Source organism: Lagenorhynchus albirostris, chromosome 20, assembly GCF_949774975.1.
Source record: "Lagenorhynchus albirostris chromosome 20, mLagAlb1.1, whole genome shotgun sequence".
Taxonomy (NCBI): domain Eukaryota; kingdom Metazoa; phylum Chordata; class Mammalia; order Artiodactyla; family Delphinidae; genus Lagenorhynchus; species Lagenorhynchus albirostris.
This window is the reverse complement of record NC_083114.1, coordinates 30,290,066-30,315,552: the sequence shown is the minus strand read 5'-3', so window position 1 is coordinate 30,315,552 and position 25,487 is coordinate 30,290,066. Positions and strand designations below refer to the sequence as shown.

General features: G+C 40.6%; 1 non-coding gene across 1 annotated transcript; it reads left to right on the top strand.

Annotated features, from left to right (window-relative positions):
• The first annotated feature begins 9,435 nt into the window (after positions 1 to 9,435).
• On the top strand, positions 9,436 to 9,599 carry LOC132512375 (U1 spliceosomal RNA). The gene has a single exon (XR_009538106.1). It is a non-coding gene; the product is annotated as a U1 spliceosomal RNA (small nuclear RNA).
• Positions 9,600 to 25,487: the final 15,888 nt, after the last annotated feature.

Genomic DNA, 25,487 nt, shown 5'->3' with positions numbered 1-25,487 from the left:
AGTTTTGTTCAGGGTGACAGAACTAACAAAAGAATCTATGCCCTCATGGAGCCTTAATCAGGATTATTATTGAGGTGTGTTGCCTTTCTGACTTGTGTTGTAATCTAGATACAATACTAAGGGTAGGCGTGAGTTACCGATATGCTGTCAATATCTATAATTAAGTATTCAAATAAGGACACATTTTCATGCTGAGTGGGCTATTTTTCTAGAGCTGTGGGAGAGGAATAATGTGAATATTTCTGTTATAGCTGAGAAGTTTATTTTCTTTTATCATAAGAACATAGAACTTTTAAAACTGGTGACCTTGCGTGTTCAAGTGAATTTGAGAATGGGAAAGATAAATGAGTGCTGTTTGGACTAAGAAAAAACCTCTGAATCAAGGTTTAGCTTTAGAGATGGTTGTGATAAAGCTTAAGGCCTCAAACATGTACATTTGGAATAGCAATATCAATTTCACAAGGCCTTGTACATAATGGGAGCTCAAAATATTTGTTGTCCCCAAACTCTTAGACATTGTTCTCACTTGACTTTTGTGATGCCACACTCTGATTTCATTCCTAGGCATCTGGCTTTTCTGACTCGCTTACAATTTTATCCTCCATAACCAGGGCATGAAATGTTACTATAAGGCCCCATAGCTGACCCTTCACTGACTATCCAGTTCTGTTGTCTCCTCTCCTTTCTGGTTCTTTCATTCTCTCTCTGTCTCTCTTATTCACATTCACAGTTCAGTGACTATACACCAATAATTTGTAAATTTATTTTTCTAGCTCTAACCTGTTCTCTGACCTCCAGATGCAAATATCTAATTGCATACAGCACAGTGCTAAATCTCCAACTCAGCCTATCTTAAACCTAACTCATTATCTTCAGCCCATCCCAAAATCTTTTTGTCCTCTTCCTGCATTCCCTACCTCCGTGAACTGAATATCCGTCCTTCCATCTGCACAAACCAGAAACCTCGGAATCTTCCACACCTCCTTCCCTTTAAGTCTCCATCTTCACTATAACCGCAAACCCTATCAATTTTCTCTCTAAAATATCTCGATCATGTCCATGTCTCTTTTTCTAGGCCAAGCTGTCACCATTTCTCTCTTTTTTGTTTTTGAAGATTTTTTTTATGTGGACCATTTTCAAATTCTTTATTGAATTTGTTACAGTACGGCTTCTGTTTTATGTTTTGGTTTTTTGGCTGTGAGGCATGTGGGATCTTAGTTACCCGACCAGGGGTCAGGGATCAAACCCACACCCCCTGCATTAGAAGGTGAAGTCTAACCACTAGACCTCCAGGGAAGTGCCCACCATTTCTCTTATAGGTACTGCAAGAGCCTTTTAGCAGGTCTCTCTGCATCTTGTCTTCCCCTTCCCTCTAGTCTGTTCTCCCATGCTGCAGACAGGGTCCTTTCTAGAGTATATTTCATTTCCTATAACTCCCTATTTTGCTCTTGGGATAAAGACCAAATTTCTTAATAAGACTTACAAAAAGTCTTGCATGTTCTGGCTCCTGTTTCCTCTTTAGTTGCATCCTTTCCCTCTCTCCCCTTTACTCTTTTTTTTTTTAATCTATCTATCTATCTATCTTTATTTATTTATTTTGGCTGCCCCGGGTCTTAGTTGCAGCATGCAGTCTTCTTAGTTGCGGCATGCATGCAGGATCTAGCTCCCCGACCAGGAATCAAACCTGGGCCCCCTGCATTGGGAGCGTGGAATCTCACCCACTGGACCACCAGGGAAGTCCTGTCTCACCTTTACTCTTTACGCTCCAGCCACTCTGGTCTTAATTCCATGTGTGTGCCACAACATGCCTCACTGCTTCACCCAATTAACTACTATTTATTTATCCTTCAAATCTCAGCATTCATTGATCTCTTCTCTGACTCTGAACCTCTACCTCCAACAAGCCCCCTTGAAACTAGGTCAGATCTCCCCTTTAAGGCTCTCATAACACCAGATGTCTTTGTGTGATCAGTTATTTAGCATATGTCTACCCAACTAGAATGAAAGATTCAGTAGAACAGGGACCATGTGGATTTTACTCGTTTTCCTAGAGCCCCTAGCCCAGTGTATGGCTTATAGGAGGTGCTCAGTATATATTTGTTAAAAGAATGGATGATTAGGTGATTGACCTCTCTCATTTTTTTTTTGTTTTGTACTCTTAAGTAGGTGGGAAATATATACGTGTGGGAAGTAGAAAACAAATAAAATACCAAAAATATAAAGAACATAAAACTGATTTATAGACCTTTTCTTTTTTATTTTATTTTGTTATTTAAAATTTTTTTAATTGAAGTATAATTGATTTACAATGTTTTAGGTATATAGCAAAGTGATTCAGTTATACATATATATTTTTTTTTCAGATTCTTTTCATTATACACTATTATAAGATATTGAATATACTTCCCTGTGCCCTACAATAGGTCCTTGTTGTTTATCTATTTTATTTATAGTAGTGTTTATCTGTTAATCCCAAATTCCTAATTTAACCCCCTGCCCTTTTCCCTTTGGTAACCATAAATTTGTTTTCTATGTCTGTGAGTCTGTTTCTGTTTTGTAAATAAGTTCATTTGTATCATATTTTTTAGATTCCACATATAAGTGATATCATATGATATTTGTCTTTATCTGACTTACTTCACTCAGTATGATAATCCCTAGGTCCATCCATGGAAATGGCATTATTTCATTCTTTTTTATGGCTGAATAATATGTCATTTTGTGTGTGTGTGTGTGTGTGTGTGTGTGTGTGTATGTGTAGATATGTACCAGATCTTCTTTATCCATTTATCTGTCAATGGACATTTAGGGTGCTTCCATGTTCATAGATCTTTTCTTCAGTTCATGTTACTGAACCAAACTTGGGTCGACTCACCATGCACAGTAAAGCCAATCTACTGGCACTGGGTCGTGGTGAAGGAAAGTACAGCATTTATTGTAAAGCCAAGCAAGGACTATGGGCAGCTAATGATCAAAAGACCCAAACTCCCCAATGGCTTAAAGACAGGATGAGAGAGACGGTTGTGGGGTGCTTGATCAGCTCATGGACATTCTTCTGATTGGTTGGTGCTGAGGTCATTGAGAGTCAACATCATCAGCATTCTGGTTCCAGCCTGTCTGGGGTCAATGTACTTGTGGTCAGCATGCAGTTAACTTCTTTCACCTGGTGGGGGTTTCAGTATCTGCAAAACAGCCCAAGAATATGGCTCAGAATATTATCTATAGCCCTGAAGGAGGAGCTAAACTTCCTTGACTTTGTTTAATGGCTATTAACTATTATTATTTTGTTTTGCTTGATTGTTTTCTTTTGTTTCTGCATTTTCTCACTTCTCTGATTAAATTCACTCTTTGGAACTCTTGGAAGGCCTAGGAGGCTAAAGTTTTTCTACAAACAAAAGGCAGGCAGAGGACATGGGGACAGGGGTTCTGTCCTGGGAAGGCCCCATAGGGTCCTGCTCAGTTACAATCCCTCCCTTTTCTTTGCAACCCCACAGTCTTGAGGGGAAACAGGTGGAGGACAAGAAAGGGAATAAAGTTCTGAATTGAGAGGTTAATCATAAACTCAGCAGAGGAACTCAGTTTTAAGGGGACTCAGTTTCACTCAGAGATAATAGTGTTAACATTTTGGTTTATTTTAATCTTCTTATAACTTCATATAATGCATTTATTTGAGTTACGATAGTTGTGATCAAATTGTGAAGGAATGTATATATCTTGTTTTTCACTTAATATTTTGTCAAAAACTTTCTCCATATGATTAAAAACTATTTTAAAATTAAGTTTAATGGCTGGATATTATTCAGTCCTAAGGCCCATCTTTCTAATCAGTAGCCTATAAAGACAGTTGAATTATTTCCAGTTTTTTGCTGTGATGAGGTACTGTGTGCTCTGGAGCTTGCTTTTTCGAGGATGCCCATGTGTGCCCTTGTGGTTACTCTCAAGCGCATGCTCTCTCTCTGTCTCTCTCTCAATACATTTCTGGTAGTAGAATTCCTAGGTCAAAAAGTATGCACATTTTCATTTTGAATCTTTTTTTTATTTTTTGGCTAGGCCGCATGGCTTGCAGGATCTTAGGTCCCTGACCAGGGATTGAACCCTGGGCCACGGCAGTGAAAGCGTTAAGTCCTAACCACTGGACCACCAAGGAATTCCCCATTTTGAATCTCATTGCCAAATGTTTGCACGACTTACACTCCTACTAACAGTGTATGAGGACTGGTTTTCCTGCCTCCACCCTAGCACTGGCCTTTAGCAGTCTTTAAATGGTGAGTTTTTAAAATTGAGGTATAATTGACTTTAAATGGTTATTATTATCTTTTATGACTAAGAGAGGTTAAAAGTCTTTTCATATAATAATTTTATTAGCCAAGTGTATTTTATCATTGTAACTGTCTCATTATATCATTTGCCCACTTTTAATTTTTAATAGTGGCAAGATACACATAACGTAAAATTTACCATCTTTGGGAATTCTCTGGCAATTTAGTGGACCACCAGGGAAGTCTCTAACTAGGCTACTTTTAATTAAAATATGTATTTGTAATAGGTCTATGTTTTTATTATTAGAAACAATAACTAATGTTTATTATGAAAGGCCAAGCATTCTGCTCAGTTTTGTCTGATGTTAAAACCCGAAATCCAGGGACTTCTGTGGTGGAGCAGTGGTTAAGGATCTGCCTGTCAAGGCAGGGTACACGGGTTCGAGCCCTGGTCCAGGAAGATCCCACATGCTATGGAGCAACTAAGCCCGTGCACCACAACTACTGAGCCTGTGCTCTAGAGCCCACGTGCCACAACTACTGAGCCCTTGTGCCACAAATACTGAAGCCTGTGCACCTAGAGCCCGCCCTCTGCAACAAGAGAAGCCACCGCAATGAGAAGCCCTCACACCACAATGAAGAGTAGCCTCTGCTCGCCACAACTAGAGAAAGCCCATGCACAGCAATGAAGACCTGATGCAGCCAAAAATAAATTAAAAAAAAACACAGAAGGGCTTCCCTGGTGGCGCAGTGGTTAAGAATCCGCCTGCCAAGGCAGGGGACACGGGTTCGAGCTTTGGGCCGGGGAGATCCCACATGCCACAGAGCAACGAAGCCCGTGTGCCACAACTACTGAGCCTGCACTCTAGAGCCCGCGAGCCACAACTACTGAGCCCACACACCACAACTACTGAAGCCCACGCGCCTAGAGCCTGTGCTCCACAACAAGAGAAGCCACTGCATGAGAAGCCCGCGCACCACAACGAAGAGTAGCCCCCACTCGCCACAACCAGAGGAAAGCCCGCGCGCAGCAACAAAGACCCAACACAGCCAAAAAGAAAAAAACACAAAAAACCAAAATCCATATGCTGCCAACTCTCTCTCACATGCATATTGTATCATACAGGCTATTTACCTAATCTGTATACTGCAGATATCTTCCCACTTTGTCATGTGTATTTAAACTTTATGAAGTTTTCTATTTTATTGAGGTTATGTATATGCAAACTTACATTTAATTCTTACTTTGGTAACATGCATAGAAAGTCTTTTCTTGGGAATTCCCTGGTGGTCCAGTGGTTAGGACTCTGGGCTTCCACTGCAGGGGGTACAGGGAACTAAGATCCTGCAAGCCATTAGGCTCAGCCAAAAAAAAGTCTTTCTTTTCTTCAAAATTATTATAAGCATAATCATCTGTATTTTTTCTACATATGGTTTATGATTTAATTTGAATATTTTAATCTATCTGATTTTTTAAAATGTAAAGTAGGAGGAAGGAAGGAAGCATTTTTTTTTTCCTTTCCAGTGGTGAGCCAATTTTCTAAGTATTCTTTATTAGGTAATTGATGTTTTCCCCTACCTATATGAAATGCTACCTTTATCATATACTTTTTTTTTTTTTGGCCACGCTGCAAAGTATGAGGGATCTGAGTTCCCCGAACCCGAACCCCTGCAGTGGAAGCTCGGATTCTTGACCACTGGACCACCTGGGGAAGTCCCTATCATATACTTTTATGTACGTAGGTCCTATATTCCTGGTATAAAACCTATTTAGTTATTGTGTATGTTCTTTTAATATTCTATTAGATTCGGGTCATAAAGATTTTATAGGCTTAGTTAAGAGATTTGCATTTTTGTTCATAAGTAAGATTAATCTGTGAGATGATTACATCTATAATACTCTTTCTGGCAGCAGAGTTTTGCAACCTTTGTAAAATGAACTAAGAAGCTTTTCTACTTTTTCTATGCTAACTTATGTTAGTATTTAACATAAACGCATGTATTTCCTTATATTTTTCTCATCAAAGAAATGTTGTGGCTCTCCTCAAAGGATGTTAAGCTCTGCAGGGCTTCTGTGAGGATTGTAGCATTAATGTTTTAATGTGCTTGAGCTACAAGAGAATGGACAGTCACCTTTTGCCCTAAGGCAGACTGTCTTGGACAGACATTTTGATAACTAGGTCAGTAACAATGAAGTTCTCATGAAACACTGAAACTAGCCTTGGGAAGGACTCTGTTATTTAAGAAAGTGCTGCTAGGGAATTCCCTGGTGGTCCAGTGGTTACTTTCACTGCACCAAGGGCTTGGGTTTGTTCCATGGTCAGGGAAGTAACATCCCACAAGCCAAGCAGCCAAAAAATGAAATGAAATGAAATGAAATGAAATGAAATGAAATGAAATGAAATGAAAAGTAAAATAAAATAGCACTGCTAGCACTATTACAATAGCAAAGACATGGAAACAACCCAAGTGCCCATCAACAGATGACTGGTTTAAGATGTGGTCAGTGTGTGTATATGTGTGTGTGTGTATGTGTGTGTGTGTGTGTGTGTGTATGTATATATATAATGGAATATTACTCAACCATAAAAAAGAATGAAATTATTGCCTTTTGCAACAACATGGATGGACCTGGAGAATATACTATGTGAAGTAAGTCAGACAGAGAAAGACAAATACAGTATGATATCACAATACAGAATCTAAAAAATAATACAAATGAATCTATGTAAAAAACAGAAACAGACTCACAGTCATAGAAAACTTATGGTTACCAAAGGGGAAAGGAGGCAGGGGGAGGGAAAAATTAGTAATATGGGATTAACATATACAAACTACTATACATAAAATAGATAAGCAATAAAGACTTACTATATAACACAGGTTACTAAATTCAATATCTTGTAATAACCTATGGTGAAAAGAATCTAAAAAATATATATGTGTGTGTGTGTGTATATATATATATATATACACTGAATCACTTTGTTCTACACCCAAACCTAACACAATATTGTAAATCAACTATACTTTATAAATAAATAAAAAGAAAGCACTGCTACTCACAGATCTTCTGAAAATGGCATTTTGAATTTAAGAGTTGTTTGGTGATAACAGTAGTCTACTTCATAGATACCACTTTTTTCCCTTATGTATGTGGTTCCCAACTAGATTTCAAGATGTCTAACTTCTATTTCACAAAACAAAATGCAGATATTTTGTTTCTAGATTACATATGCATGTATGTTTATGTATATGTGTATATGAGTATATATGTTACATAGTACTTTCTTTGGAGGAGAGAGTTTATAAAAATCAAACTGGTAGACAGACTTCAGGAATAGCTGCAGTTCACATCATGACCTCCTTCTTCCACCCACCCCAGTATTTTTTTCTCTCTCCATCTCAGATACCTATGTGTTCTCAGTTATTGCTTGCTGGTTTTTAATAAGATAATTTTTACAAATAGTGTTATTTCTTTCTGTTTTAAAGATACAAAACTTGGGAATTCCCTGGTGGTCCAGTGGTTAGAACCCAGTGCTTTCACTGCGGTGGGCCCAGGATCCACCCCTGGTGGAGGAACTAAGATCCTGCAAAAGCTGTGTGGCGCAGGTGGGAAAAAAAAAAAAGATATAAAACTCTGGTTAATTTATTTTGATGGAGGAGAGAATACCAGAAGAGTCCTTCTGTAGGATAAAAAGACTTGAGAAGTAGGGTAGTTCTAGTGTGATTTTGGAGAGACAACTGAAGAACAGTTAAACTTGGAAACTCCAATTCTAATATACACTGACGCAGGAAGGAGAGATTAAGAAGAATGATAATATTGATTATGTGGATGTGGAATATGTGATACATTAACCACTACCTGAGACGGGATTTGCCCTTTTTGAAGTGGCTAATATAGTGTAGGAGGGCCCAGGAGTTTCTTTTTTTTTTTTTAATTTATTTTATTTATTTATTTTTGGCTGCGTTGGGTCTTCGTTGCTGTGTGTGGGCTTTCTCTAGTTGCAGCGGGCAGGAGCTACTCTTCATTGCGGTGCACATGCTCTCACTGCGGTGGCTTCTCTTGTTGCAGAGCACGGGCTCTAGGTGTGCGGGCTTCAGTAGTTGTGGCTGCGGGCTCAGCAGTTGTGGCACGTGGGCTCAGTAGTTGTGGCTCAGGGGCTCTAGAGCGCAGGCTCAGTAGTTGGGGTGCACGGGCTTAGTTGCTCTGCAGCATGTGGGATCTTCCTGGACCAGGGATCAAACCCTTGTCCCCTGCATTGGCAGGCGGGTTCCCAACCACTGTGCAACCAGGGAAGTCCCCAGAGTTTCTTGTAGGATAGATTGATTCTTCAGTAGTCTTGTTTTGGATTTCAGACACCCATGAAAAAGCAAACGAATGACCCTGTGCTTGTAATGTTGGGCACAACAGGGTTTAAGGATAAATCGAAACACAACTTAGTCTTGCTTAGGAGAGGAGACACTCTTGATCACAAAAGTGATTTCCAACGGTGAGGGTCATCACACTCCAGCTGAACAGACCCCCTACGGCTTATCCAAATACCTGCTGTAGGAGGGAGCGTTTTGTGAGTTTTCCACTTACTTGGTTTAGAATTAGTGTTTGTGTAACTGCTCTTGCAAGTGAGGGTGATCATATGCTGCATATTTGAAAGAGCATATTTTGTACTTTTGCTTGAAGCTTTGAACTGACAGCCTATTTTTAGCACTTCCTGGACTGAATTTTTTAATGTACTTTTGCCAAATTTCATCTTTTCAGACTTGCTCTTTCTGTTACGTGAATATCGGCTTGCTGAACTGCGCCAGAATCACAGCGACGTCATTAGCTCCAAGCCCTTGAAGGAAGGAACGAATTTGTTACCTTTATATCCGTAGAGCATCTTTGCCTTTTTCATTCCACTAACTATACCAGGAAAAGGACGCAGTGAATGAGATCAGCAAAAGGGGTGTGGAACATGTAGATAAGAGCAGTGACTGCCGGTAATTCTTACACTAGGCATTGTATTTCCTAAGATTTGGCAATATCTAGATATACAAAATATTGCTGCATGGTAATTATAGTTTGGAAACTGTATTCCAGCAGTGGGGGTTGGGTTGTAAAGTGCATGAGAAAAGTGACCCTATCTTTAGAGTGATTTGAATCTGAGGGTGAGGTACCAGCGAATGCTAGCAACTCATACTTACCTGGCAGGGGAGACACCATGATCACGAAGGTGGTTTTCCCAGGGCGAGGCTTATCCATTGCACTCCGGATGTGCTGACCCCTGCGATTTCCCCAAATGTGGGAAACTCGACTGCATAATTTGTGGTAGTGGGGGACTGCGTTCGCGCTCTCCCCTGTTTCTTTTGTTTATTAAAGGAAGTTTCGTATCGTAGGTTTTTATTCTATGGGTTGGGCAGTTTCTGGCATGGTAGGGGTAGTGTTTGGAGAAAAAATTTGTCTCAGTTTTTCTGTTTCTGGGGAGATTTCTTTTCGTACTTTGCCTGTGATCGTTAAAAATCGGAGTTGGTGATTTCTTAGAGAGGGCACTGAGATTAGAATGTACCCACGTCTCCTCCCTCCTAGGCAGGTAGAGTCCAAGTTAATGGGGTCTTATATTGGTGTGAGGTATGAGGGTGGAGAGTGTGAGTTTTACGCTTTTGGGCAAAGGGATGATTAACTTCCGCTCCGCGGTGTTTTTTCAAAGCAAGAAGACCCGTTTAGTTTGTGGCAGTGAAATGAATGTTAATTTTATTTGGTTTTTTCCTGATTTTGTGTACGGTGAAAAACGAGAATTAAGGTTTAATTCTGATTGGTTTAGTTTCAATTTGAAAACTAGGTTCTTGAGGGCGTTGAAATAACCAGGATGTTTTTCTCTTAAGTAGCTATTTTTCTTTGCAGTTCCTGAATTTGGGAGTTTTGAACCGTTTTAATAGATCCGTCTCTCATTTATTATATAATGAATGCTTCATCTGGATTGGATGTGGGTATTTTTAAAGGTCCCCTACTAGTGTCTTTGAGAATCGATTGCTGTAAACTAGAATATATCTGCAAACAGCTGCTATTCCTGTATGTGCTGCTGATTGCTTGCGTTTCAGTTTCAGGATATGGTGTGTTCTGGTTCTTCCTAGTTTCCAGATCTAGCTATTCTGAGGATTTCTAGTGATCTTCACACTCATGTTTACCTGTCTTGTAAAAGCAGTTCCTGCTGCTTCTCTTTTAGAACAAATCCTTGTCCATCTGTACTTAGTCACTTCCTGACCCTCAGCAATCTGACCAGGGCCTGAAATATAAAAATATGATCCCTCAGTTGGCTTCTAAGTTTAAGTACTCACCTGATAAAGATAGTTACCTGAGTGCTGTTCTGGGGCCTTTGTTTAAAACTGAACATGAGAGACACAAAGTACAGATATTTTGCAGCATGTTTTTAAAATTTGTATCCAAATAACACATATACTTCGTTTAGAAAATCAAATAGTCCTTTTAGGTTTCTAAACTAAGTTCTTTGCCTACTTCTTCCTGTTCTCCAGGTCCCCTTCAGACGGAGACACTTTCCACTCTAAAAACAACTAAAATTTGATTCTTCTGAAATTTATGAACCTCTGTGTTTCTAAACCAGAAATATCTAGATATTTAGATAATATCTAATTAGATATTTAAATAATATCTAAAATATTATCCTTTAATGCATCCATTTTTGACATTGCCTATTTTTGATAATGTAAATGAAGATTTAGCTCTCTTGCACCACCATTTCTTCTCTATTTTTCCTAATTTAGTTTAAAAACCATTTGGTTAAATCACTTGGTTAAATCAGTATTCAGTGTTCATATTATTCTTAGGCAAACATTATTCACAGCAGAGCATTGTCATTGCATGTCATTGTTTCCTTTAATTTTATTTTTCCTCTGGTTAGTTTTTTTCCCCTTTTGGTGGTTTTTTTTTTTTGGCCATGCAGTGCAGCATGCAGGATCTTAGTTCCCCCACCAGGGATTGAACCTGTGCCCCCTGCAGTGGAAGCGTGGAATCCTAACCACTGGACACCAGGGAATTCTCCCCCTCTGTTTAATTTTTACCTTTTTTCATTTGGTTACTTTTCTTTTACCTATTCCTAATTCTTCCCACACTTTCCAATAGCCTCTGGTTTTTCCATAGGGTAAATCATATCAGGTAGTCTTATTAGTTTAAATGCAGGGTTTTTTTTTTTCTTCTGGAGATCTATCTACTTCTATTTTTCTTCTACCTAAACCCTTTGTTCTTTCAGATTGCTGCATAGGTGTAATAGTTTAAATGGGTATCAGATTCTAGGTTGGAGTTAAATTTTTCTTCATGATTTGAAAGACATCACTTTTTGACTTATAGCCTCTAGAAGCTATTGAGAAGACTTTCTAATTCCTTATACTGTTTACATGACATATGTGACTGATATTTTCATTTTCAGAAAAGTTGAAGAATTATCTCTTTATTTTCATTTTTTGTAATTTCCTAATGATGTGTATCTTATAGCCATTCATTGTATGGGGCACTTGATGAGGACCCTTTCGACCAGAAAGTCTTCCGTGTTGAGAAATTGTCTTGAATTATTTCATTGGTGATTTCCTCCCCTTGGTTTTTATTATAGTTATTTAATTTAATTAATTTATTGATTGATTGATTTTTGGCTGCATTGGGTCTTCATTGCTGTGCACGGGCTTTCTCTAGTTGCGGCGAGTGGGGGGTACTCTTCGTTGCGGTGTGCAGGCTTCTCATTGCAGTGGCTTCTCGTTGTGGAGCACAGGCTCTAGGTGCGTGGGCTTCAGTAGTTGTGGCATGCAGGCTCAGTAGTTGTGGCTCACGGGTTCTAGAGCGCAGCCTCAGTAGTTGTGGCACATGGGCTTAGTTGTTCCACAGCATGTGGGATTTTCCCAGACCAGGGCTCGAACCCGAATCTCCTGCATTGGCAGGCGGATTCTTAACCACTGTGCCACCAGGGAAGTCCCCTCCCCTTGGTTTTTAATTTTTCTAGAACTCTCCATATTTGGTTATTAGAACTCCTACAGTGGTCCTCTAATTAGGAAAAAAAATGTATTTTCCATCTATTCATCTTTTTTGCTGAACCCATGTATTCTGTTTTTTATTTCTACAATCATATCTTTAAGACCTCTTTTTTTGTTGTTCTTAGTTTCTGCTTTGTATAACTTCTTGTACTTATTTTTCAGATGCAAAATCTTCTTATATCTCTGAAGGTTTTAATGATTGTGTTTTATTTTCTTTTTTAGTTTTTTTCCTTTTGCATCGTCTGTCTCCTCCATATTGTCTTCTTTTGGTTGTTCGGTTGAGCTGCTATTATGATTGTCTCCTCCTGTTAACAATTAGGGAGCTGGTCAAGGTGAGGCTGTACGGTCTTTCTGCTTCCCTGCAGTGATCTCCCTACACCTTTGTAGAGGAAGCCCATGTCACCATCTTTGGGACTTTGTTCTAGGGTGTTCACATTACTCAGAGGAATCTTTCAGTATCCTGGAAGGTAAAGGCTTGGTTGCCAGCGTTCTGGAAACTAAATGGAGGATGAGAGGGAGGAGGTCTCAGCATTTAGCCTTTGGAATGCATATGTACATCCTCTTTTCAGTAACTGTTTAAACTTTTACCTGAGCTTCAGGTCTTCTCCAGAGGACCTCAGTTGTACCTTCCTCCTGTCTTTCTCACCACTCTAGATAGTGCCAGGGTGGGCCGGTTATCCAGCAGCATGGGGAGAGAGGGGTTTGGACATCTTTTCTGAGACAGCTTTCCATCAGCCTGGTTTCTTAGTATTCTCTCATTTCACCTGGTTCTAGAGGTTCTGGCACTGTTAAATCTGGAGTTTTTTGAGTACTCTGCAGTGTCAGTTGGGTTAGTTTTCAGCTTTCCCCAGAACTGGCTTAAGATTTGGGGGTCCCTGGTCTAGTTCAGTCATTTCTCATTTATAACTATCAAAAATATGTTGCTCATGTCCCTTCTGTCTCTCCATCCTTGAAAGTTGCTGCCTTTTAAAAATTTCTTTTCCGAAGTTTTTGTGGGGTTTTGGAAGGAAGTGAAATTTATAGATGTTCAATGTACCATCTCTATCCAGAGCCCAGAATTATTTACAGTAGTGAAAAATTGAACCAACCTAAATGTCCAGTAATAAGGGGAATGATTATATGAATTACAATCCAGTCATAAGATGGACTGTCATGCAGAAATTTAAAATTATGTTTCCTAGTGCTTCCCTGGTGGTGCAGTGGTTGGGAGTCCGCCTGCCGATGCAGGGGACATGGGTTCGTGCCCTGGTCCGGGAAGATCCCACATGCCGCAGAGCAGCTGGGCCCGTGAGCCATGGCCGCTGGGCCTGCGCATCCGGAGCCTGTGCTCCGCAACGGTCTAGGCCACGACAGTGAGAGGCCCGCGTACTGCAAAAAAAATAAAAAAATAATAATAATAAAATTATGCTTCCTGTAAGTTTTTAAAGAGAGTATGAAGTTAATGGGTAAAGTAATATATGTAGTAATTATATGTTGTGTTATTTTGACTATTTTTTTTTCTGGTCATGCCATGTGGCTTGTGGGATCTTAGTTCCCCAACCAGGGATCGAACCCAGGCCCCTGCAGTGGAAGCACGGAGTCTTAACCACTGGACTGCCAGGGAATTCCCATATTCCAACTATTTTAAAAGAAACAAACAAGAAAAGCCCTGCATTATACCAATAAAGATGTTTTAAAAAGTAATAAAAAAATAAAAAGATAGAATGAAATACACAAAATCATTACTACTGAAAAAAAAGAGAAAAAAGAAAAACCCTGCTCTAGAGGCCTGCAGTCTAGTAGGTGAAGTAGCTCTGAATGCCAGGCAGAGAAAAAGTGAGGCAGTAATATAGGCACAGTCTGGACTGTGCTCAGGGTCACATACGGGTGTTACTGTGTCCTAAAACTGACTTGACAGAAACCAGGCCAATCTCTGGTACAACTCCAAAATGATTTTACCAGGGTTATACTGCTGTCTTAGTCGTTCTGGTGGCTTCTTTTCACCCTGTTTATAATCAATCCCCTTAGCTCCATGGGTAAGCAGTGATAAAGAAGTGACTTTAGGCTCCAGTGATTGAGGCAGGTGTTGGCTCATGGCCTGATGTAAAAAACTTCACACACACGCACAAAATAGAGAGGCTGCAGTCTGTAGAGACTTTTTCTCTGAGTTGTAGTGGAGTCTCTTGTACTACTGGGAATAGATGTTTAACTTTGCTAGAGTATGGAAACAACTCAATCTGTGTGCTTTTTTAATCCCCCCTTTTAAAAACAACCATTTCAGAACCTAAGGCTGATCCATTCAAAACTGTCATTTCAGACCTGAAACCATAAAGCTCCTACAAAAGAACAAAGCAGAACACTCTTTGGCATGTATCATAAGTGAGGGACTTCCCTGGTGGCACAGTGGTTAAGACTGTGCTCCCAATGTGGGGGGCCCGGGTTCAATCCCTGGTCAGGGAACTAGATCCCACATGCATGCCGCAACTAAGAGTTCGCATGCCACAGCTAAGGAGCCCGTGAGCCGCAACTAAGACCCGGCGCAACCAAATAAAAATAAATAAATAAATGCTTTAAAAAAAAATCGTACTGATATTTTTTAAGATGTCTCCTAAGGCAAAAGAAACAAAAGCAAAAATAAGCAAATGGGACCTAACTAAGCTTACAAACTTTTGCACAGTAAAGGAAACCATCGACAAAACAAAAAGACAACCTAATGAATGGGAGAAAATATTTACAAATGGTATGACCGATAAGAGGTTAATATCCAAAATATACAAACAGCTCATACAACTCAATATCAAAAAAAACCCCAATTTAAAAATGGGCAGAAGACATGAATAGATATTCTTCCAAAGAAGATATACAGATGGCCAACAGGCATGTGAAAATATACTCAACACTGCTAATCATCAGAGAAATTCAGATCAAAACCACGATTTTCATACCTGTCGGAATGGCTATCATCAAAAAGACCACAAATAACAAATGTTGGCAAGGATGTGGAGAAAAGGGAATCCTTGTACACTGTTGGTGGGAATGTAAATTGGGGCAACCACTGTGGAAAACAGTATGAAGGGTCCTAAAAAAATTAAAAATGGAACTACCACATGATCCAGCAATTCCACTCCTGAGTGTATATCCGAAAAAAATGAAAGCACTAATTCAAAAAGATGACATGCACCCCGTTGTTCATAACAGCATTGTTTAATACAATAGCTAATATATAGAAGCAACCTAAGTGTCCATCAGCAGATGAATGGATAAAGAAGATATATAGATATATAGATATAGATATACACACACAATGGAATATTAACCAGCCATAAAAAAGAATGCATTTCTGCCATTTGCAACAACATGGATAGACCTAGAGCATTTTTTTAAAGTTTATAATCTTTTTAAAAATTTTTTGATGGGACCATTTTTAAAGTCTTTATTGAATTTGTTACAATACTGCTTCTGTTTTGTTTTGGTTTTTTGGCCACAAGGCATGTGGGATCTTAGCTCCCTGACTAGGGATCAAACCCGCATCCCCTGCATTAGAAGGCGAAGTCTTAACCACTGGACCAGGACTTCCCTGGTGGTCCAGTGGTTAAAAATCCGCCTTCTAATGCAGGGGATGTGGGTTCGATCCCTGGTCAGGGAACTAAGATGCCACATGCTGCAGAACAACTGAGCCGGCACACTGCAATGAAAGATCCATCCCACATGCCACAACGAAGATCCCGAGTGCCGCAACTAAGACCTGATGCAGCCAAATAAATAAATAAATAAATATTAATAACAACAACAACAACAACAAAAATAACCACTGGACTGCCAGGGAAGTCTCGACCTAGAGCATATTATGGTTAGTGAAGTAAGTCAGATAAAGACAAATACTCCGGGCTTCCCTGGTGACGCATTGGTTGAGAGTCCGCCTGCCGATGCAGGGGACACGGGTTCGTGCCCCGGTCTGGGAAGATCCCACATGCCGCGGAGCGGCTGGGCTCGTGAGCCATGGCCGCTGAGCCTGTGCTCCGCAACGGGAGAGGCAACAACAGTGAGAGGCCCGCATACCGGAAAAAAAAAAGGGGGGGGAGGAATGGCAATAAACGAACAAACCACGGCGGGGAGCTGGCGGGTATACTTAACACCATAAAATGTAGAATTTGCCGTGATTTTTTTCCTTTGTACTCTTCAGTTTTCCCAAAGGCTGAATGGTTACTTTTAAAATCAGAACTTCTTTCCCAAAACGTGTTTTTTTGTTTGGCTTTTTTGTTTTCCTATCTTTTAAATTTGAGGTTGGGGGAAACTATGTGTCAGCTGGGAGCTTGTGATGTAATTATGTAAATGAAAGGCTGTGTGAGTTAAAAGCCTTTACTTTTAGGATGACGTCTCTACTTTAAAAATCAAATGTGCTACTATATTAAAGAGGTTGTGCTACTTGGAGGAGAAGTAAATCCAACAACAGGTATTTTGGGAAGTGAGGAGTAAACGGGGATGGAGGGGAAAGTATAGGCAAGGTATGGTGATTACTGAGGAGGTTACGTAGTAAAAGCCCAGATCATGCAGCTGTGGCTGTGAAGAGATCACAGAATTGGTTTCCCAGTTTGCAGCTCACCCCCTGACTCTTCCAATTATAGTTTGTGGCAGCAGAGGCTCTCTTTTTGTTGTGGTCTACCGAAAGTCTAGTCCAGAAGATGCTCTGCCACTCCCACTCCCAGCAGTATTTAGTTACCAGTAACTCACATTTGTCTGGAGTCTACTACTGGCTGTTTATATTGGAGAGATGACAGGCCATTCAGTTAATCAGCAGCCCAGGATATGAGTATTATTTATAAATTTCTGCTGGGGTTGAGACATAATTGTATGAGATGAAGATTTGGAAGCAAGCTATAGAACGGGCCTAGTTGAATAGTTGAATTCACATCATATTTGGCATCAGGAAGGTGGGATCAATTTTTGAGGAAAGAGCATGCAAGCTGAAAAATACAGCAGTCAAGGACTGGGCTTTGCAGAATTGCCTCAATTAGAGAACAAGAGAGGAAAAGGAACCCCCCTGAAAAAAGCTGGAGAGAGAGCAGAGGTGAGCACTTTCATAGTCAGTAGTCATTAGTGAGCTTTGAAAAAATGCAGTCATTTTCTGCTTTTGATGCAGTAGGGGGAAATGGCAAGAAAACAAGTATAACATGTGTTGGCCACATTAGTAACTTTTAGTGAATGGAGTGGAGAAGACCAAGTTGCTCAGTTTGAAGCTGAAGAAGAAATCAGTCTACAAATTAAACAATCAGTACATCTCGGAAACTCCCCATAGTTCCAGGGCTTGAGAACACCTTCCGCTATTTCTTTGACCACATGACGCTGAGAGGGTCCTAATCCTTTGCTCTCTTAGGTTCCCTGATGCCAAAGGGACTTTAATTGTTTCGGAGGATTTTCCAGCTTTGCTCTCGGGAGATTAATTCTCCCAGTCTTTCTAACCTGATGTTTTCTCCACAGGTTAGTAGACTCTGACTATAATGAGGCTTTGACCCTTGAAAAATGCGGGGGTTAGGGGCACCAACCCTCCATGCAGTCAAAAATCTGTGTGTAATTTATAGGTGGCCCTCTTCATCTGCAGTTCCTCTGTATCTGCACCCTTGGATCCTGTAGTACTTATTTATGGAAAAAATCCACATATAAGTGAATGCATGCAGTTCAAACCTGTGTTGATCAATGGTCAACTGTGTATCAGTCTATAAGCCACTGAGTGTAGAGGTTAAGAACATGGAGTCTCACTAGTTCTGCTACTGTCTAACTGAGTGGTTTTAGGTAAATTAGCTAACTGTCTTGTACCTCATTTTCTTCATCTCTAAAATGGGGAATAATAGTAATAGTGACAACTGCCAATAGAAAGAAAAATGCACAATGTAAACATTGTGAGTTAAGTTTGCTTCAGGGTCTTACTGAGGACTATAGCCCAGGAGATAGCCTCTCAGTAGCTCTGAGAAACTGCTCTGAAGAGGTGAGGGAGAGGCTAGTTTATATATGATTTTTTTGGTGGGGAATACATGCAGTCAGGTATGTAACTTGGTAAAAGATTACTGCTAGTCACAAAGAACATACATCACAAGTTAATGATTTTAGTTCTTTTCCCTGTATGGGAAGATGCAAGAAGCTGGGTTCATTAAAATTCTTCCTGAGATACATCTAACTATCTAAGAGCCTGTTTGTCCAAAGCACAGAGCATCCTCTTATTGTCTTAATTTCCTCAGACTGGAGCACAGAGTGCTTCATCCTTTTATCGCCTTAATCTCTTCTGTCTGAAGCACAGAGTGCACTGTTGGTCAGTGACTGCAGCAGGTTAATCTTTGCAGAATTCGATGTTGAGCAAAACACTCTTTGCTCTTCTTTTGTCTGCACAACCTAAAAAGGAATTGTTGAGAATTGAATGAGATAACATCTGTAAAGCCACAGAATAGTGTCTTGACATGTAGGAGCTATTCCATAAATGTGATGTTAAACCAATGAATTAACTCCTAAGATCCAAGAAAGGAGAGCAAGAGAATAGTACTGTAGGGGGACTATGGAAAGCAAGAGGATAGTACTGTAGGGGGTCTGTCCTTTTCTGGATAAAGGGACACCTTTGTATGTTTGAAAGGAGAGGTGCTAAACCCAGGGCAATGGAAAGGGCTGAGATCAGAGAGGATGGGATTGGGAGCATATGTGGAATGAGAGGCTTAAGAAGAAAGGTGATGTCTCTTTCTCTGACACAACAGAGAGGCTGGGCCCAGTGGCTCTCAAACTTCAGTGTAAGAATTACCTGGAAAGCATGTTAAACGTGCACACACCCAGGTCTCATACCCAGACATTGATTCAGTAGATGATGGGAAAGAGCATTCATTTGTACTTTTGAAATAAAAGAGAAGCTAAATTATTCTCCCTCCTACAAAGAGGATATATGGGTGTGATTGGATTACAGTTGTGGTTCTCAATTCTGTCAAACCTAGGGTCCCCTTTGGCGAGTAGTAATGTTTCCTTTATTATTCATAGTATGTTCGTAGAAAATACGAATGTTCAAGATGTTCCTAGAAAATATAACTACATATACTTCCCCCACAAATGATATAAATGTCCTAACTGTAATATAAAGGAGAAATAAAAATAAAATGTTATAGTAAAATATTTTAATATGTAAATGCTTGGCATGGCAACACAAGGAAACAAAAATGTCACCACAGATTTTCGAAACTACCCCTTGGGAGTGGTGGCATGGTCACTGAGAACCACTGGTTTAGGTAGAGCTTTGAAACATCAGGGTTGAGGGAATTTCAAAGATATGTATAAAAGGAAAGCCAAGTAGCAGTGAAGATGTGGGTGCAGTTTGCATGAATCTGGAGTGGGAGAATCACAACTTCCTCCAGCAGTGCTGGGGAGAATGGGTGTAGAGGAGATGAGTCCTGGATCTAGGACCAGGTGGAGCAAGTGTGCTGTGCTGCAGCATGGTGGGCGGGGGGCGGGGATGAGGTGGATGAGGGGCTAGTGAGTCAAATGGGATCTTGAGTGAAGAGTCTAGTGAACTGAGAGGTCAGACGGCCCTCTCTGGCAATAAGTAGACAGGAGGCTAACAGAAACTTAATCCTGGTTCAAAACATAAAATGCTGGGAGAATAGAACAGCAACAAAACAGGTTTTTCACATATATCTCTTAGCGAAAAAGAGAAACTCACAGAGATCAGGAGAAAGAAAAACTCCAGAGGGAAAGGTAGGAATGGACCCCGTCTGTTCGCTGAGGACACTGTCCATTCTCAGAAGGTGGGGTGGGTGCGTGTTAACAGGGCAGGAGCAGGGGCAGGAGACAAAGCCTGGGCGGGGGCGGGGCGCTGAGCTGAGTGGGAGATCTGACTGGATGGTTCCTCCTCATTCTGTACAAACTGAGGAGCCGATTCAGAGGCTAGAAGCTTATCTCGAATCGTGCAGTGTGAGCACTGAATTGGAGTCCAACCGCTAGCACGTAGCCAGGATATTCTCGATTTCATGCTCTGCTCCTCCCGCTCTTGGAACGGGAGGAAATGGTGCGGGGCTGGTATGGAGCGTTGCGATCCAGGCAAGGACGCCGGCTGAAGTCGGCTGGCGACTAAAAAGCTCTGTCGCGTCCGTTTGCTCCAGGGGACTCCACACAAGGAGATCCGGAGACCTTCAGTTACGCCAGCGTTGGGAGAGGGGTGGGTTTGTGTCAGGAAAGTATCCTGGTCGGGCTGGTTGCTGGAGGAAGCGGCCTCCCGAAGCAGCCCACAGGAGGCGCGGCTGCCGGCTCGGACCTGCCGGGCTGCGCGGGACCTAAGGCGGGAGGTGGAGTAGGTCCATGAAAGACACAGGGCATTTGGAACCGCGTTTCCTGGAAAGACGTGCTTGATTATCTATTACCAGTACTTAGTTCGAAAATCTGTTTATTTGGATCGCTAAGATAAAGGCCAATTGGAGTCCTTTCAGGAGTGACCCAGGCCTTATGGTGGTGTGCGCAGCCGCGGGTGGTGCTGGGGTCAACCTCGGTTCATACTGACCTGGCAGGGGAGATACCAGGATCACGTAGGTGGTTTATCCAGGGCGAGGCTTATCCGTTGTGATCTTGGAGAGGCAGCAGTGAGTGGTGGCCTGAAGCGAGATCTTGATTCCCTGCCCAGGCGTTGAACCTGGGTAGCCTGGATGAAAACCAGGAATCTTAGCCACTGCACCCCCTGGCCCTTGCCCCCAGTGAAAAATGCATTTCTCACGGAGGCAAAAACTGGGAGAGCACACAGAGAAACAGTTTGTTTAGTTAAGACAGAAGCAGGGCAGAGATGCACACCCAGAGAGAAAGAATATGGGCGTCCTCCCTAATGAGGAGGAGTGCAGTAAAGAGGCGGTTAGGTCATTTATATAGGGCAGGTCTTCTGGGTCTTTGTTTACCTTTGGCCAATCATCTGGTTTCTTTTTCCACACCTGACCTGCCCTCGGAGCCGCCCCAACACGCCATGCTGAACTTTTTTCCAAGATGGATTCCAGCCCAGAGGCCTATGGGACAGCCTTAGCATCACATAATTATGCGGTGGTGCCCCCTCTTTTTGACCCCCAAGGAGCCTTTCTGCACATGTGCAATGTTTTCCTTGCCCTAAGGATGGGAAATGTATGACCTCTTGATCTTTTAATAGGGTTTAGTTCCACTCTGCCCCTTCCATAAAAATGTCCAATGTCCTGTTATTTACCTTATTTCTGTTGCTGGTTTTTATATCGAAGTGCAGATCTAGAAATACAGACAGGAGTCAGGTCATAAATATGTAGTCATAGAGCCCGTTTGGCTCTTGCTTCAGGAAGTGTAAACGGGGGTGCTGGTAATGAATGTCTGGCCTGGAGCCCATCTTCTTCTCACCCACTTGTTCAGGAAGTGTGAACAGCAGGCCAGTTGTAAATGTCTAGCCGGGAGCCCATCTATCTCCTGCCTCAATTGCACTCCGGATGTGCTGACCCCTGTGATTTCCCCAAATGTGGGAAACTCAACTGCATAATTTGTGGTAGTGAGGGACTGCGTTCATGCTTTTCCCTGTTCTCTTTGTATCTTAAAGACATGTCATTCAAGACTCTTTTCTAAGGGTCTAGTAGCTCATTTTAATCTAATACTGAAGGATTTATCACATGACGTAGTGGGTGGTGGTGAATATGATACAGAGACGGAGTGATATAAAGATCTTAAATGCTAAGCCACCATGAAACATTCTTTTGCCAGGTATAGGGTTTTTCCTGGTAGGATTGTGTTTAACTTCAGCCATCTGACGTTTAGGATCTGAGTTGACCTGCCGTAAGGGCAGGTTTACCTAAAGGGTTTTGAACATTTTTAGTTATGTAAAAAAGGAGTGTTACTATATCTCAATTTTTTTTAGGCTGGCTAAATTTTGCAGTGATAACCATTTTGGATATATTGGAATAAGTAAAGCAGGTTATTAAAACTATTTTCAGGTGGTTTCTTTTACCCTTTTATATATGGCTACCAAAGCTTAAAATTACATGTTGTTCACATTATATTCTATTGGACATTGTTTCTCCCTTATTTTGAAAAAGTCTCCAGGAGGTCTGGCTGTGTTACTTCTATAACATGCTCCTTCTTCCTGGAATGCCCTGTCTTCCCTCATCAATATATATATTTTTTTAAATCAATTCACTGTTTTTATTTATTTATTTATTTATTTATTGGCTGTGTTGCATCTTCGTTGCTGCGCACAGGCTTTCTCTGGTTGTGGTGAGCAGGGGCTATCTTCATTGCGGTGCGCGGGCTTCTCATTGCGGTGGCTTCTCTTGTTGCAGAGGACGGGCTGTACACACGCGGGCTTCAGTAATTGTGGCGTGCAGGCTCAGTAGTTGTGGCACACGGGCCTAGCGGTGTGTGGGATCTTCCCGGACCAGGGCTCGAACCCATGTGCCCTGCATTGGCAGGCGGTTTCTTTACCACTGTGCCACCAGGGAAGTCCCCCTCATCAATCTTGAAAATGCATACTTCGACATTCAGCTCTCTGTCTGCGAAGCTGCCTGGGATCCACCCAAACCACCACTGAACCCAGAAAGGACTTAAACATTACTAGGTACTGTAGGCACAGTGCTGCATAAAGCACTTCTTTTAAAATCAGAAGAAAAAAAGATGAATTTTTAGGTGGAAGAAAATGTTGTATATCATAATGTCATCTTTTTACACGTATTTCGTGGAGGAAGGGTCCACAAAGGCAAAAGTGTGTAGGATCCTTCAGAGTCATAATGTGGTCCTTAACCCTTTTATTAGTGCTCATTACTCTTCTCCTATAATTCTGGCAGGTCTGTTTCCCCTACAGGTTGTGATCTTATTTATTACAGGCAGAATCTCTCTCTGCATTATTACTCTTAGTATCGCCCGTGCCTAGGCTAGTTGCTGGCACCTTAAGTTTAAGTGGCTGTAAGTTACTGCTTACACGAGTAACAACTTGAGAACAGGTGTTTGTTTTTGTTTTTTCCATCATTAGTAGCACTCACAGAAACTCAAGGACAATTTGTGAATGTTGAAAATACTGGAGTAGGCAATGTGGTTATCAGAAATATAGTTCCCATATGGACTGACTGTATAGCACAGGGAACTCTACTCAGTACTCACTAATGGCCTATATGGAAAAAGAATCTAAAAAAGAGTGGATATATGTATATGTATAACTGATTCACTTTGCTGTACACCTGAAACTAACACAACATTGTAAGTCAACTGCACGCCAATAAAAATTTTAAAAAGAAAGAAATAGTTCCCTCAGCATAGCAAAAAGAGCTTTAGAATATCTGTGAAATCATATCTGTGGGGGACACAGATAGTCCTAGAGGACTCAGTGCTGTGGCATTCAGGGATACCATGGAAACAGCAAACCAACTGCCTAGAATGAAATTAGAAAGGTAGTTCAATAATGAAATTATATCATATGACGGAGATGGGCTGGATCACACTTTGTGGATGAGAGTATCTAGTAAATGTCTAAGTAGAGTGACTGTGGTTTATATTGCAGAGCCCTGTGGATGGAAATGCAAAACCGGGGCCAGTGTGCATCAGAAGTGAATGGGTTCAGCTCCCTGAAATGCAGGGTGTCTGTGTAGAGTGTAGAATTGCTCAAGCTTTCCTGGTAGTAGACATTTAGATTCAGTGTGTTGGCACCATGGACTTCTTGACAGTTGAACCTGCTCTGTAAACTTATATAACAAAAGGCAGCTTTTAAAAATTACTGCCACGCTCATGATATTTCAGCCTTTCCTTGACTCGGACGAAGCTAAGAGATGGGTGGAAATTCAGAGATGAGGTGAGACTCACAGAGTGAGGGCCATGTCTGTTGGGACAGAAATCTTAGTCGGCAGGGGAAGCCATGATCTGAGAGAGGTTGTTAAGTGTGCTGGTGCCACCACTCCCCAGGTAGGTGGGAACTCTCCAAATACCTACTGTGCTGAGGGAGGGTCTGTGCCTCTCCACCTTGGCTTATTTGGGGACTTTGAGTTAGTTGGTCACTGAGTTGTTTTATTCTGTGTATAAATATATGTATGTATGTATGTGTATGTGTATGTATATATATATACACATATATATTCACCATAATTATTACTAATAATTATCATTGTTCCTAGAGGACAAAATCAAGCACAGGTACCTAAAATATGGTAAAAATCACAATTTGAATCTAAGTCTATCTGATGCTAAAGCCTGTGTTCAAAACTAAATACTGTGCCAGCTGTTTCTTGTAATGGTTCCACCAGGACTTGGTCTTCTCTTTATGAAAAAAAAAAAACAGTCTAACAATATCATTGAAAGTCTGTAACCTGTATCTCACAACCAGTAATATTGATATCATTTCAGTGCATTTCCTTCCAGTAATTTTCCTTAAGGATATACATTTTTACAAAATTCCAGTCATGGTATACATACCGTTTCATAACCTTTTTCCCTCTTAACCTTAAATAATAAAAATGTCTTTCACATTGTTAATCGTTATTATATTATTATTGTTTGCTTAATACTCCCTTTCTCTCTTGCTTTGATTCTAGGGTTTTTGGGTGATTTTGATTTTTTTGTAATTCTATAATGAACACCCTATGCATAGGGCATAGTTTTTCTCTAGAATTACTTTCTATAGTTAAATTAAATGACATTTCTGGGTCAAAATGTATGAACATATTTTGGGCAGTAGATGTATATAATTAGTGTTAAATTATTTTTTCATTATAAGTAATATAGTCATGTTACAGAATATGTAGGGGAAAATACATTAGTCCATTCTTCTGTATTGACACTGATATGATTATGTTACTTTGCATTTTGATGTATTTCCTTTAAGTGTCTTAAATTTTGCCTTTTTAGAAACAGTTTTAATCGTAGTATATATTCTATTTCATATGCTGCCTTTTTTGCATGCAGTGTTACTGCAATTTAGGCTTTCCTCTCCTTCTTAACAAACTTGAAGTTCTTTTTATAATTAACTATGAACCCTGAAATTAGAAAGAGATCTGGACTTTGAAAGATGAAAGGAAGCAGGGAAAAGTAGTTTTTAGAGTTTAAAAATATCATATGTCACCTCTCCTCCCTCAAATAATTTAAGGTATTTCTTAAGATGACTAAAATATTAAAATAACAGAGAAAACTACTAGAAATTACCCTAAGAAATCATCATTAATTATTCACAAAGATATATCTACAAGGCTGTTCATTGTTTTATATATATATGGCAATAAACTAGAAGCGATAGAACAT